The sequence below is a fragment of the Schistocerca piceifrons genome, chromosome 1, assembly GCF_021461385.2.
Source record: "Schistocerca piceifrons isolate TAMUIC-IGC-003096 chromosome 1, iqSchPice1.1, whole genome shotgun sequence".
NCBI classification, from domain to species: Eukaryota; Metazoa; Arthropoda; class Insecta; order Orthoptera; family Acrididae; genus Schistocerca; species Schistocerca piceifrons.
In genome coordinates this window covers 208,451,289-208,463,469 of record NC_060138.1, presented here as the reverse complement: position 1 = coordinate 208,463,469, position 12,181 = coordinate 208,451,289, and positions in this window count along the sequence as shown.

The window sequence follows — 12,181 nt, the reverse complement described above, 5'->3', positions numbered from 1 at the left end:
AGACACTGGAAGGTATCAAATTGATTATATGACGGTAAGACAGAGAATCTGGAACTGGTTTTAAACTGTAAGAAATCTCTAGAGGAAACATGGACCCTACACATAATTAATTGGCTATGAACTGTAGATTAAAACTGAAGAATTTGCGAAAAGATAGTAAATTAGGGAGAGGTCGTTGAGAATTTAAAAAAAATTGATTAGAACGGGGGAAAGGAACACAACAGATTACGAAGGCAAAATACGACAGAATAGCTTTGAGAGAAAAAGTAGTGAATGATTGCAGCAGAGAACCAAGTAGGTAAAAAGACAAGAATATCACAGAAGACATTTAAGTTAATTGATGAAAGGAAAAAATACAGAAATGCAGTAAATGAAGTGAATATAGACGTCTAAAAAAATGAGACTGTCGAAAAATGCAAAACGGCTGAGCAGAAATGACTAGAGGAAAAATGTACGTCTATAGAAACAATTACCGTATAATTAGAGAAAAGGTAGGTACCCCCTATAGAAAAATTAAAGATGCGTTTGGAAGAAACAGAACCAGCTACATGAAAATAGAGCTCATATGGGAATCCAGTACTGATCAAATTAGGGATATCTGAAAGGTTGATGGAATATATAGAAGTGCTATACAAGGTAAAGAAGCTTGAAGGCAGTGTTGTAGAAAGGGAAGATAAGTAGATGAACACGCGATTTGGGATATAATTATGCGAAAATAATTTGACAGGGCCCTGAAAGGGCTATGTCGAAACAAAGCCCCTAGAGTAGACGACATTTCCTCAAAATTACTGATACTCTTGGGAGAGCCTGACGTGACAGAAATCTTCCATCTGGTGTGAAAGATCTGTGAGACAGAGGAAATACTGTCAGACCTCAAGAACAGTGTAATAATGGCAATTCCAAAGAAGGCATATGCTGACGGGTGTGAATATTACTGAACTATCAGTTTAATAATTCATGGTCGCAGATACTGAAACGAATTATTTACAGAAGAATGGAAAAACTGGTGGAAACCAACTTCGGGCAGATCTGTTTGGGTTTAAGAGAAATTTTGGAACACTCGAGGCGAAACTGACACTACAGCCTATCAAGATAGGTTAATCAAGGGAAAATGTGTGTTTACAGAACTTGTTAGAAAAAGCTTTTAACAGTGTTGTCTGGGATACACTCTTAGATGTTCTGAAGCTGTCGGGGGTAAAACTAATGGTGCGGAAGATTATATACAACTTGCGCAGAAACCTAACGGCAGTTAGAATAGTCAAAGGGCGGGAAAAGGGAAAAGTTGTTGAGAAGTGATACACGGTTGTAGCCTATCTCCAATATTGTTCAATCTGTACAGTGAGCAAACAGTAAAGGAAGATAAAAGATAAATCTGTGGACAGAATTAAACTTCATGGAGAAGAAATCAAAATTGTGAGGTTTGCAGCCGGCCGGGGTGACCGAGGGGTTCTAGGTTTCTAGGCGCTACAGTCTGGAACCGCGCGACCACTACGGTCGCAGGTTCGAATCCTGCCCCGGGCATGGATGTGTGTGATGCCCTTAGGTTAGTTAGGTTCAAATAGCTCTAAATTCTAGGGGACTGATGACCTCAGTAGTTAAGTCCCATAGTGCTCAGAGCTATTTTTTTTTTTTTTTTTTTTTTTTTTTTTTTTTTTTTTTTTAGGTTTGCATACAATAACGTAATTCTTTCGGAGACAGCAAAGGACTTGGAAGAGCACCTGAACGATAATGGAATGAGGTAGAATTACGAGTAAATTAGATGATGCTGTGATAATGAGATTAGGTATCGAAGCACTAGTAGATAAGTTTTACTATTTGAGTAGTAAACTAAGTGTTAATTACCGAAGTAGACAGGATATGAAATATAGACCGGCAATGAAGCGGGAAGCGTTTCCGAAGAAGAGAAATTTGTTGAGGTCGAATGTAAGTTTACGTGCCAGGAAGTCCTTTGTATTTGTCTGGAATAATGCCTTATACGGGAAATCTTTGAAGCGTGTATTTACAGAAAAATGCTGAATATTGGTGCGTACCTCGTTAAGAAGTACTGAAGAGAACTGGAGAGGAAAGAAATTTGTGCCATAACTTAACTAGAAGAACAGAGTAGTTGACTGGACATACTCTGAGACATCAAGGAATCATCAGTTTCGTACTGGAGGCAACTGTGGGGGGGTGGTCAAAATTGAGGCGAACGACGGAAGCAAATGCGGCAAGCAGGTTCAAATGGATGCAGGCTATAGTAATCCTTCGGTTATGAAAAGACTTGGGCAGGGTGGAATAGGGGGGAGATTTGCATCAAACCAGTTTCCAGTCTGATGACCACCACCACCACCACAACCACCATCACCACCACTAAAAAACTGATAAAATTGTTTTCATTATTCATCAAACATTCTAATCCTACCAGTTTAGGTACCTACATTCCACTTCTACGATTCTATATTTATAAAGTTTTTTTTTCTATCCGGCTCGTTACGTTTAGAAACATGCGAATTGTATCGTTATTGACATCTTAGTAGATTGTAACACTGCCTGATAACACGAGAGAAACACCGGAAATGCAAGTGCACCGCTACTGTAACCTTTTAGGATCCAAAGTCTTCTGTGAGTTTTAGTTGTACTACGAAATAATTTTGAGGTTTTACGGCAAATGATCTTGGTTACACCTCCTACTAATTAATATCCACTGCGTATTCTGGCTTTCTACTGACACTGACACTGAAGTCTTATGCGTCGCCTTGTGGCAGATGTCCTTCCTTGCTCCGCCTTTGGTATGTCCTTGACTTTGAGCAAGTCATCGCCTTAGTATTTAATCATCTACACAACAACGTTGCTGAGGATAAAAATGGCTCTGAGCACAATGGGACTTAACAGCTTAGGTCATCAGTCCCCTCGAACGTAGAACTATTTAAACCTAACTAACCTAAGGACATCACACACATCCATGCCCGAGGCAGGATTCGAACCCGCCCCCTTTATTTCCCTTGCCTTGCAGAAAATTTTCCCAATATCATTGCGAGATCTAGTCATAAAACGAGTCTTACAAGGGAATCCCGTCTGTTCGTCATCGTCGATTTCGGCCTAATTTCCTTTGTAAGGTCACGGTCTACTTACTTCCATATCCTTCAGTAAGTCGATGGGACCGATGACCTCGCTGATTCGTTCCCTCCTACGAATCAACCAATCAACCAACCATCGTCCAAATTTGTGGTATATGCACGAACGAAAGTGATAGAAGTTGATCTCCAGGTGGCCGAGGGCTTAGGTAAAAAAGCATATTTTTTTTTTCAGACCGGGCGAGGCATTCGGTATTTATGTTACTGTAATTTCCAGGTAGCGGCTGCGGCAGCGGAAAGAGTACAGAAAGACAATCCGAAGGTTGCAGGGTTGAGTCCTTTCGTTGTAACATTTTCAGGTTTTACGCTTCTTACTTTGCATACAAATCAAAACAATGCATAGTATATTGTATTTATGAATAGTTTCATAAAATGCAAGAAGAAGAAAGGCAAAGAAAAATTTGTGATTGCAGATAACTTTAAAAGAAGGAACGGTAATGCGAGCGTCAAGCACTACCTTACGCGTGGTTTGTTTTCACACTATCTAGTGAGAGAGAATAGTTTATGAGTCTGAACCACGTTTGTTTTTCAATAAGAATTCTGTTAAAAAACCACGTAATTGTAAAAATGCGGCGGCTATTACGTGTGCAAGATGCCGAGAAAATTAGTGCTTCTCCTGTTTTTTCTATTAATATCACACTAGCACGTTCAAATAAAATGTAAAATAATAAAAAGTATCTAATTATATTTACGAAGTTCTCCTGTACGCTCCACATCCTCTTTCCGAGATTTTATTTGTATATGTAAATTTTTCCTTTGTCCTTCTTTTTCATATCTTTTTTGGAAATATTAATAAGCACAATATGTTGAGAGCATTATTTCGGTTTATGTATAACACAAGTAACGTGAAAACTGGAAATATAGAAAGAAAAGAACGTTTCCACCTACGAACTTGACCCCACAACTCTTCGACTACCGTTATGTATTTTTTACGTTACTCTAACATGAATGTCTAATGCTTCTCCCATTCCGCACCAAAATTTCTATTCTTCCTAGGCCCTTGTCCATCTGAAATTCCCACTTTTGTCACTTTCATTTCTGCATATAGCATAAATTTGGAAGAAACAGGTGGTGATGAGTAGGCGCGGTTGCCTATTCAGAGCTTCTCGTCAATCCCAAACATTCATTTGGACACTATCTCTAATGACATCATGGAGAGAAGCTGGTAATTTGCCGCCGTTTTTCTCTCCAGAGTACAGAACAAGAAAAAGTTCACGACGCCAAAACTCACTATAGTAACAACGAAATTAATCCTCAAAAGTCCATAACTTTTTGTAAATGCAACCGCGAATAACTTATTGACACGAAGTTATAAAGTGTCTCCCGTTCTTACCCACAGAAGTCCAGCCAAGTAAAAAGTTTTGAAATTCCTATAAGAAATAGACATGACGAACACTGGGGAAGATAACACCTATGTCCAAATGTTAGGCTACAAGAACAGTGTTGTCCTTTTCCGTCTAATATGAAACACATAAAAATTTGGAAACACAAATATGTAAACTAGTTTTGCTTATAATTTCACCGTATAACAACGAAATAAGGAGAAACATCCACTGATGTGATACTTCACCATTTCCTATGTGATTTAGTTCTTTACAATGTCGAAAGTAGGTCAAAGGATTGGAACGAAAAGGTATGTATGGTGTGTGATTGTGTAGGACAGCAGTGGTATATCATCTGTTACGGTAGGACAGGCGCCCTCGATTAGCAAACTCCAGTAAGGGTAGCAACGAAATGCAGTACAATTGTGATAACCGAACTGTAGTTGTTCACACTCTGGACATGTTTTATCACGTGTCATGAATCTCAGTTAGGAATGATTACAGGTGCGATCCACGTGATAGGTTTAACGGCTATGGGTAATTACTGGCACCCACACAACGTTACGGCGTCGTCATTCATATCAACACCGAGTAATTAAAGGATTCGAAGCTAAGTAAATGATAGATGTTGATACGCATAGGCTAGCGCACAAACATAGTTACTTTATATTCACCGTGAACTAGGATGATTGCTAATTTCATCCAATAACATTGATTGTACAGCAAATCGAGAATTGCGTATTCCATTGACAGACTGCAGTAATTGTATTAAAATAACATCAATTTCTAATAATTCATTTTTTTATGTGATGTCGCATCCATCGAGAGTTTGAAATGGAGACACAAGCCCTTGAACTGGGCTTCAGAGTAGTTAATTAGGGCGCACTAATCAAGGCAAAACATTTTCATTTAATTATTATTATTTTGCAACAATATCAAGCAATAAAAGCAACGAGAGGTAGTAAATAATATCGTTAAAAAACTACTTAAAATGGAGCATTGTGAAAGAAACAAATAACAGCAAATGAAAAGTACAAAGAGAGGCATAAAGGACCATTTACGAAGGAGGAAATCCTAAATTTCAATTGTGATTTGGAAAGATGAGGACTACAAAATTATGCCCCACAAGGCGGAAGGAGAGGGGAAGGAGCAAAGATTTGTGTTCTAAATCTCTTCTATGTCGCTACTACTATAGACAGAATGACTGGTCGGCCCCTGTGGCAGAGTAGTTCTAGGCGCTTCAGTCGGGAACCGCGCTGCTGCTATGGTCGCAGGTTCGAATCCTGCCTCAGGCTTGGATGTGTGTGATGTACTTAGGCAGCAATGTAAATAACAAAAATTTTCTCAGCCATTCCTGTGTAGGATCTGGTAGTCTTACTTCGTTTCTAATCATGCCAAATTGAATTGTGGGTGTATTTTCTGAGAAAACAGACGTATTGGCAACTACTTGTGAATATTTCAACCGTGTGAATTAATTTTACCCCACTTGCGACACAATGCAATAGATCAATAGAAATAATAATAAAGTAAATAATTTAAAATTCTAGATTCAGAGGTTGCATCAACAATCATAAAATTTAATGTCTAGTCAAACACCGAATTTAATTTCTGATGAAAAAGTTAATTTAATTTCTGACTAAACACCTAATCATTAATCTATTTTACAAACGTTAGTGAGGTAGTTCGTGTATAAACTGTACTTTTATAAAAAATCATCAAGTTCTTCATTAACACCTACTGATACTCCAGGCAAAATTAGAGAGGTATCTAAACATCTGTCACGAAAGACAATTACGCAAAGAGGTTTTAGAACGCCATTTCTCTTCGATTTCATCAGTCTTGATCAGTCTTTTCTCCTTAGTTCGCTGCCTGACAAACAATGTGAAGCACGCATATGGACAGGAGGAAACCATTTGAAACTTCATGGTTGTGACGGTATTTGATGTCATTTCAGCGATCAAGAAATCGAGTCAAATTTGTAAAGTATTTGTCAGTATGAGTCTACTTACCAGTTTGGCGGTGCACACCATCTGGCCTGGATGCACGCACTGATTCCGTTGGAAAAGATGTTTTCCTGACACAAGACGACCCACACTTGGTGTAACCAGTCCTCGACATCCTGGATTCTTGTACTGCGGCGGAGTTGACGTCCTGGTCGGGCCCATGCGTGTTGTGTGTGACACACATCAGGGGATGTTGCTGGCTACGGGGATACTCAGAATCATAGAGACAATTCCTGGGGACACTTGCTATGTGTGGACGGGCATTGTTCTGCTGAAAAAGGGCACCAATATATCGTCGCACAACAGATAACACATCAAGAGGAAGAATTTCCGTGGCGTACCGCCGAAAACTGCCTCAAACACTGTCACTCATGAGATGAAGTTATACCTGATGGCTACCAAGTCCATGACGCCAGAAGTAAAGCCTCTGTGCCTCTACAAAACATTGGAAGAATGGACCTCTTCCCAGATCACTAATATACCCGGCGACAAAGGTAATCCGGAATAGTGCAGAGGCACGATTCTTCGCTGAAAGCAATGCGACGACTTTCATCAACAGTCCACGCTTCCCTGTCACGGTACCACCCAAACAGAAGCCGTTTGTATTTTGGCGTTAAAGATAGGCAACACATGCAACGGTAATGCCCTACTCCGGTTGCTGCTCGTCTCCGACGAATTGTGCGTGATGACACACAACATTGTAACGAGCCCATTACTTGCCCTCGGATGGTAGGCGGAGATACGATGTACTTGGTACACCATAGGGCTATCCTCCTTTGTGGGGCCGGACGTGATAGACTACAACCTTGACGACGATAATGCGTGCTCTTTCGCGTTCCCATGCAGTCCCTCATCAGGCCAATGTCACATCCGAATGACCGACTCATTTGTACATTTCACGATTCGACTAGCTGGCCAAATGGAGACCCACAAGGTGAGGCCCCTCTTAAAACTCTCTCTGCTGCTGATAATGCTGTCTTCTACGTGACATCTCCATATCCATCGAAGTGATTACTCAACATGTGATACTGTTCCCGCGCCTTATGCTCGATTGTCCATTGACCGGGCCAAATATCTCACGAAATAAGCGTCAAACGAAAAAACTACAAAGGACGAAACTTGTCTAGCTGGAAGGGAGAAACCAGATGGCGTTATGGTTTGCCCGCTAGATGTCGCTGCCATAGGTCAAACGGATTTCAACTGCGTTTTTTAAAAATAGGAACCCCCATTTTTATTACGTATTCGTGTAGTACGTAAAGAAATATTCCGCTTTGTGATAGATTTCGCTGTAATAGTCACAAACATATGGCTCACAGTTTTAGGCGAACAGTTGGTAACAGTTAGGTTTTTTAAATTAAAATACAGATCGTAGGTACGTTTGAACATTTTATTTCGGGTGTTCCAATGTGATACATGTACCTTTGTGAACTTATCATTTCTGAGAACGCATGCTGTTACAGCGTGATTACCTGTAAATACCACATTAATGCAATAAATACTCAAAACGATGTCCATCAACCTGAATGCATTTGGCAATACGTGTAACGACATTCGCCTTAACAGCGAGTAGTTCTCCTTCCGTAATGTTCGCACATGCAATGACAATGCGCTGACGCATGTTGTCAGGCGTTGTCGGTGGATCACGATAGCAAATATCCTTCAACCTTCCCTGCAGAAAGAAACCTGGGGACGTCAGATCCGGTCAACGTGCGGGCCATGGTATGGTGCTTCGACGACCAATCCACCTGTCATGAAATATGCTATTCAATACCGCTTCAACCGCACGCAAGCTATGTGTCGGACATCCATTATGTTGGAGGTACATCGCCATTCTGTCATGCAGTGAAACGTCTTGTAGTAACATCGGTAGAACATTACGTATGAAATCAGCATACACTGCAACATTTAGATTGCCATCGATAAAATCGGGGCCAATTATCCTTCCTCCCACAATGCCGCACCAACATTAACCCGCCTAGGTCGCTGAGGTTCCACTTGTCGCAGCCATCGTGGAATTTCCGTTGCCCAATAGTGAATATTATGCCGGTTTTCGTTACCGCTGTTGGTGAATGAAGCTTCGTCGCTAAACAGAACTCGTGCAAAAAGTCTGTCATCGTCCCGTAATTTCTGTTGTGACCAGTGACAGAACTGTACACGCCGTTCAAAGTCGTCGCCATGCAATTCCCGGTGCATAGGAATATAGTACGGGTGCAATCGATGTTGATGTAGCATTATCAACACCGACGTTTTTGAGATTCCCGATTCTCGCGCAATTTGTCTGCTACGGATGAGCGGAGTAGCCGCGACACAACTAAAACACCTACTTGGGCATAATCATGTGTTGCAGGTTGTGGTTGACGTTTCACATATGGCTGAACACTTCCTGTTTCCTTAAATAACGTAACTATCCGGCGAACGGTCCGGACACTTGGACGATGTCGTCCAGGATACCGAGCAGCAAACCTAGCGCACACCCGTTGGCCATTTTGAGCCATACATCAACACGATATCGACCTTTTCCGCAATTGGTAAACTGTCCATTTTAACACGGGTAATGTACCACGAAGCAAATATCGTCGGCACTGGCGGAATGTTACGTGATACCACGTACTTATACGTTTGTGGCTACTACAGCGCCATCTATCACAAAGCGAAAAAAGTGACCCAACTAAAACTTTCATATTTCTTTACGTACTACACTAATATGTAATAAAAATGGGGGTTCCTATTTAAAAAAACGCAGTTGATATTCGTTTGACCTATGGCAGAGCCGTCTAGCGGGCCAACCATGGCGAATCTGGTTTCCCCCTTCCAGCTAGACGAGTTTCGTTCTTTGCAGTTTTTTTCGTTTGACGCTTATTTCGTGAGATATTTGGCCCGGTCACTATCAATGGACCACCCTGTATAGCCTACCAGGTCTGGTAACATCATTAAGCACAGAAAATTGAATCTCTAATCATTTACATACCCACAGATGGTGTTTACGTGTACGAATCTACATTGGCATCCGGCCATGTCTTCTGGGCTCTTCATTTTCTTTGTTAGGCAACCTGTTATGCATATATTCCTTAGCTCCATGATTCTGTGGAGGATCTCCTCCCTTCTCATTCTGTTAACTCAGTTAATTTTCAGCTTTCTTCTGTAACAGTATGTAACAACATCCTTGATTTTCTTTGTTTTCCGTTTTCTAATTGTCCATGATTGACTTCAACACCTTGGTGTGCCAGAAGTACATTCAGAGAAATCCTCAAATTAGTGGAAACTTTGATACTACTACACTTATTTTAGCTACGAACGTCCTTTTGCCTGTGCTGTTCTCCTTCTTACATACTTCTTGCGTAGTGTGGCAAGTGATATTGTCCTTGTCTTCATGTAAGACGTAGTCATGAAAGTTGATGTTAATTTTTCTGTAATCTCTTTTCAGCTGTTTCACATTAGTTTCGTCTTTCTTTGATTTACTCTCAATACGTATTCTGTTTTCGTTACACTGTCATACCTGCCAACTCTCCCGATTTAGGCGGGAGACTCCCGATTTTCTACTTTTTCTCCCCCCTCCCGATTATTCCAGTATTTCTCCCGCTTTTTACTATTTATCGTCAAACTTAAGATATTTGTTTTGAAAACCCGCCATTTCAGTTTTTTTTCGCCATTTGCCGGAATTCGTTGCGTATTAGCCGACCTAAACGATACGTATCGAAGTTTATAGAAATCAGGAAGCCGCGCACGATCTATATATCGATAGTAATTTTTCCTCTTTCCCGCGCATTTTGTCGAAGATGTAGCTGTGTCCCGCAGTGCACATGTAGTAACCTCGGTAGTGCACAGTGTTCTGCTTGGACGTGTGTTGATGCATATTGTCGTAGTGTTTTGATTCGGGGCTTTGTTTTTAAACATGGCCAAAAAATATAACTCCGTCTTCTTAAAACAATTTTCGGAACAGTTTCCTTGCATTATCGTGTCGAGGAAAGGCCCGTTGTTCGCTTTTTGTACCGTTTGCCGATGTAATATTTGTGTATCACATGGTGGAAAAAGTGATGTTTCCAAACATGTGGAAACAAAAAAGCACCAAGACAATTTGAAGTGCGTCAATAACAATAAAAAAATGGAATTCAGCGACAAAAGTCAAATTGATGGAGTGATAAATGCTGATGTTTATTTACATCTGTTATTTTAGAACATCATTTGCCGATTAATTGCGCTGACCATGCGACTCACCTTTTCCGGAAAATGTTCCCAGATAGCAGTATAGCGAAAAAATACAGCTGCGGAAGGACAAAAACTGTCGCAATTGTCGGAGAAATGGCAAAAAAGGAGAAAGAAGAAATCGTAGACATTTTGAAAAAATTGCCATTTTCTATTGCAACAAAGGGGATGCTAATTTATATCCCATAGTTGTTACCGTTTATAATGAGACGACCCAAAAAATTGAAAGTACCTTATTATCTCTCCCCAACTTAAAAGGAGATTCCACTGGTGTCAACATACGAACACTTTTTCTCAACTCACTGAAGGAATGTAATATTCCACTCAGTAACTGTTTGTCAATAGGTTGTGACAATGCCCCTGTAATGGTTGAAATGAAAAACGGAGTTGCAGGTCTCTTGAAAAATCATATGCCTAACCTCTTTGTTGAAGGTTGTCCCTCCATTTGTTAAATTTGTCAGCAAAAAAGGGAACTGCATGTTTGCCATTCCAGATTGATGACTATTTACTGGACATATATTATTTTCTGCAAAAGAGTATAAAGAGAAAGGAGAAACTGAAAGAATTTCAGAAATTATATGTCGAGATGAAGAAAATATTGAAGCATGTGTGGACCCGTTGGCTTTCTGTGAGCAAATGTTTACTTCGGTTACTGTAACAGTGGAAGCCTTTGACGAGCCTGCTCACTTATGAAGTGAAGTCTGGTAAGAATGATCAGCTTGGGTGTCTCCAAACTTACCATATACCGAAAGTGAAACAGTCACCAATTGAGAGTAGTGCCTCTTCAAGAAAAAGAGTTAGTGAATTGCCAATTCCATGTTCATCTACATCAAAAATAAGTAAACAGGATTCCCAATTAAGTACAACCTGTCTCGAGAAGAAAGGATTTTTATGTTTCTGTCATCAGATTTAAATATGGCTTTGTGTCTGTTTTTGTCAAATATTATACCTACATTTGACAAAACAAATGTAATTTTGCAGTCAAGTGCACCTCACATCCATTTACTGCAAGATCTACTACTGGACATGTTACAGAATTTGATATCTAAATTTGTACTACCTACAGTGATAAAATCCTGTTCTCCTTTTGAGGTTGATTACCACACCAGAAGAAACCAGAAGGATGATTGTGATTTGGTCATTGGCAGTTGTACTTCTCAACTTGTGGATTGCCTCAAGCATGATGAGAAGGTGGAATTCTTCTCATCTGTTCGCAAATACTTAACTGCCGCCTGTGACTACATGGTTCACAAATTCCCATTGAAGAGTGAAATGCTGAGGAATGCAACAGTTGTGCAAATCAGATCTGTTTCCAATGCATCCTTTTCTACCCTAAAGTATTTTGTGGAAAAGTTTCCAGTATTATTGAATGCAGATGCAGGTAAACAGCATGATGCCATGGATGAATTACAATCCCAGTTTTCTGCATTTCAGATATATGATATACCGGATGAAATCTTAAGGGAAGAAAGAATTGATGTGCAGTGGGCCGGCCGAAGTGGCCGTGCGGTTAGAGGCGCTGCAGTCTGGAACCGCAAGA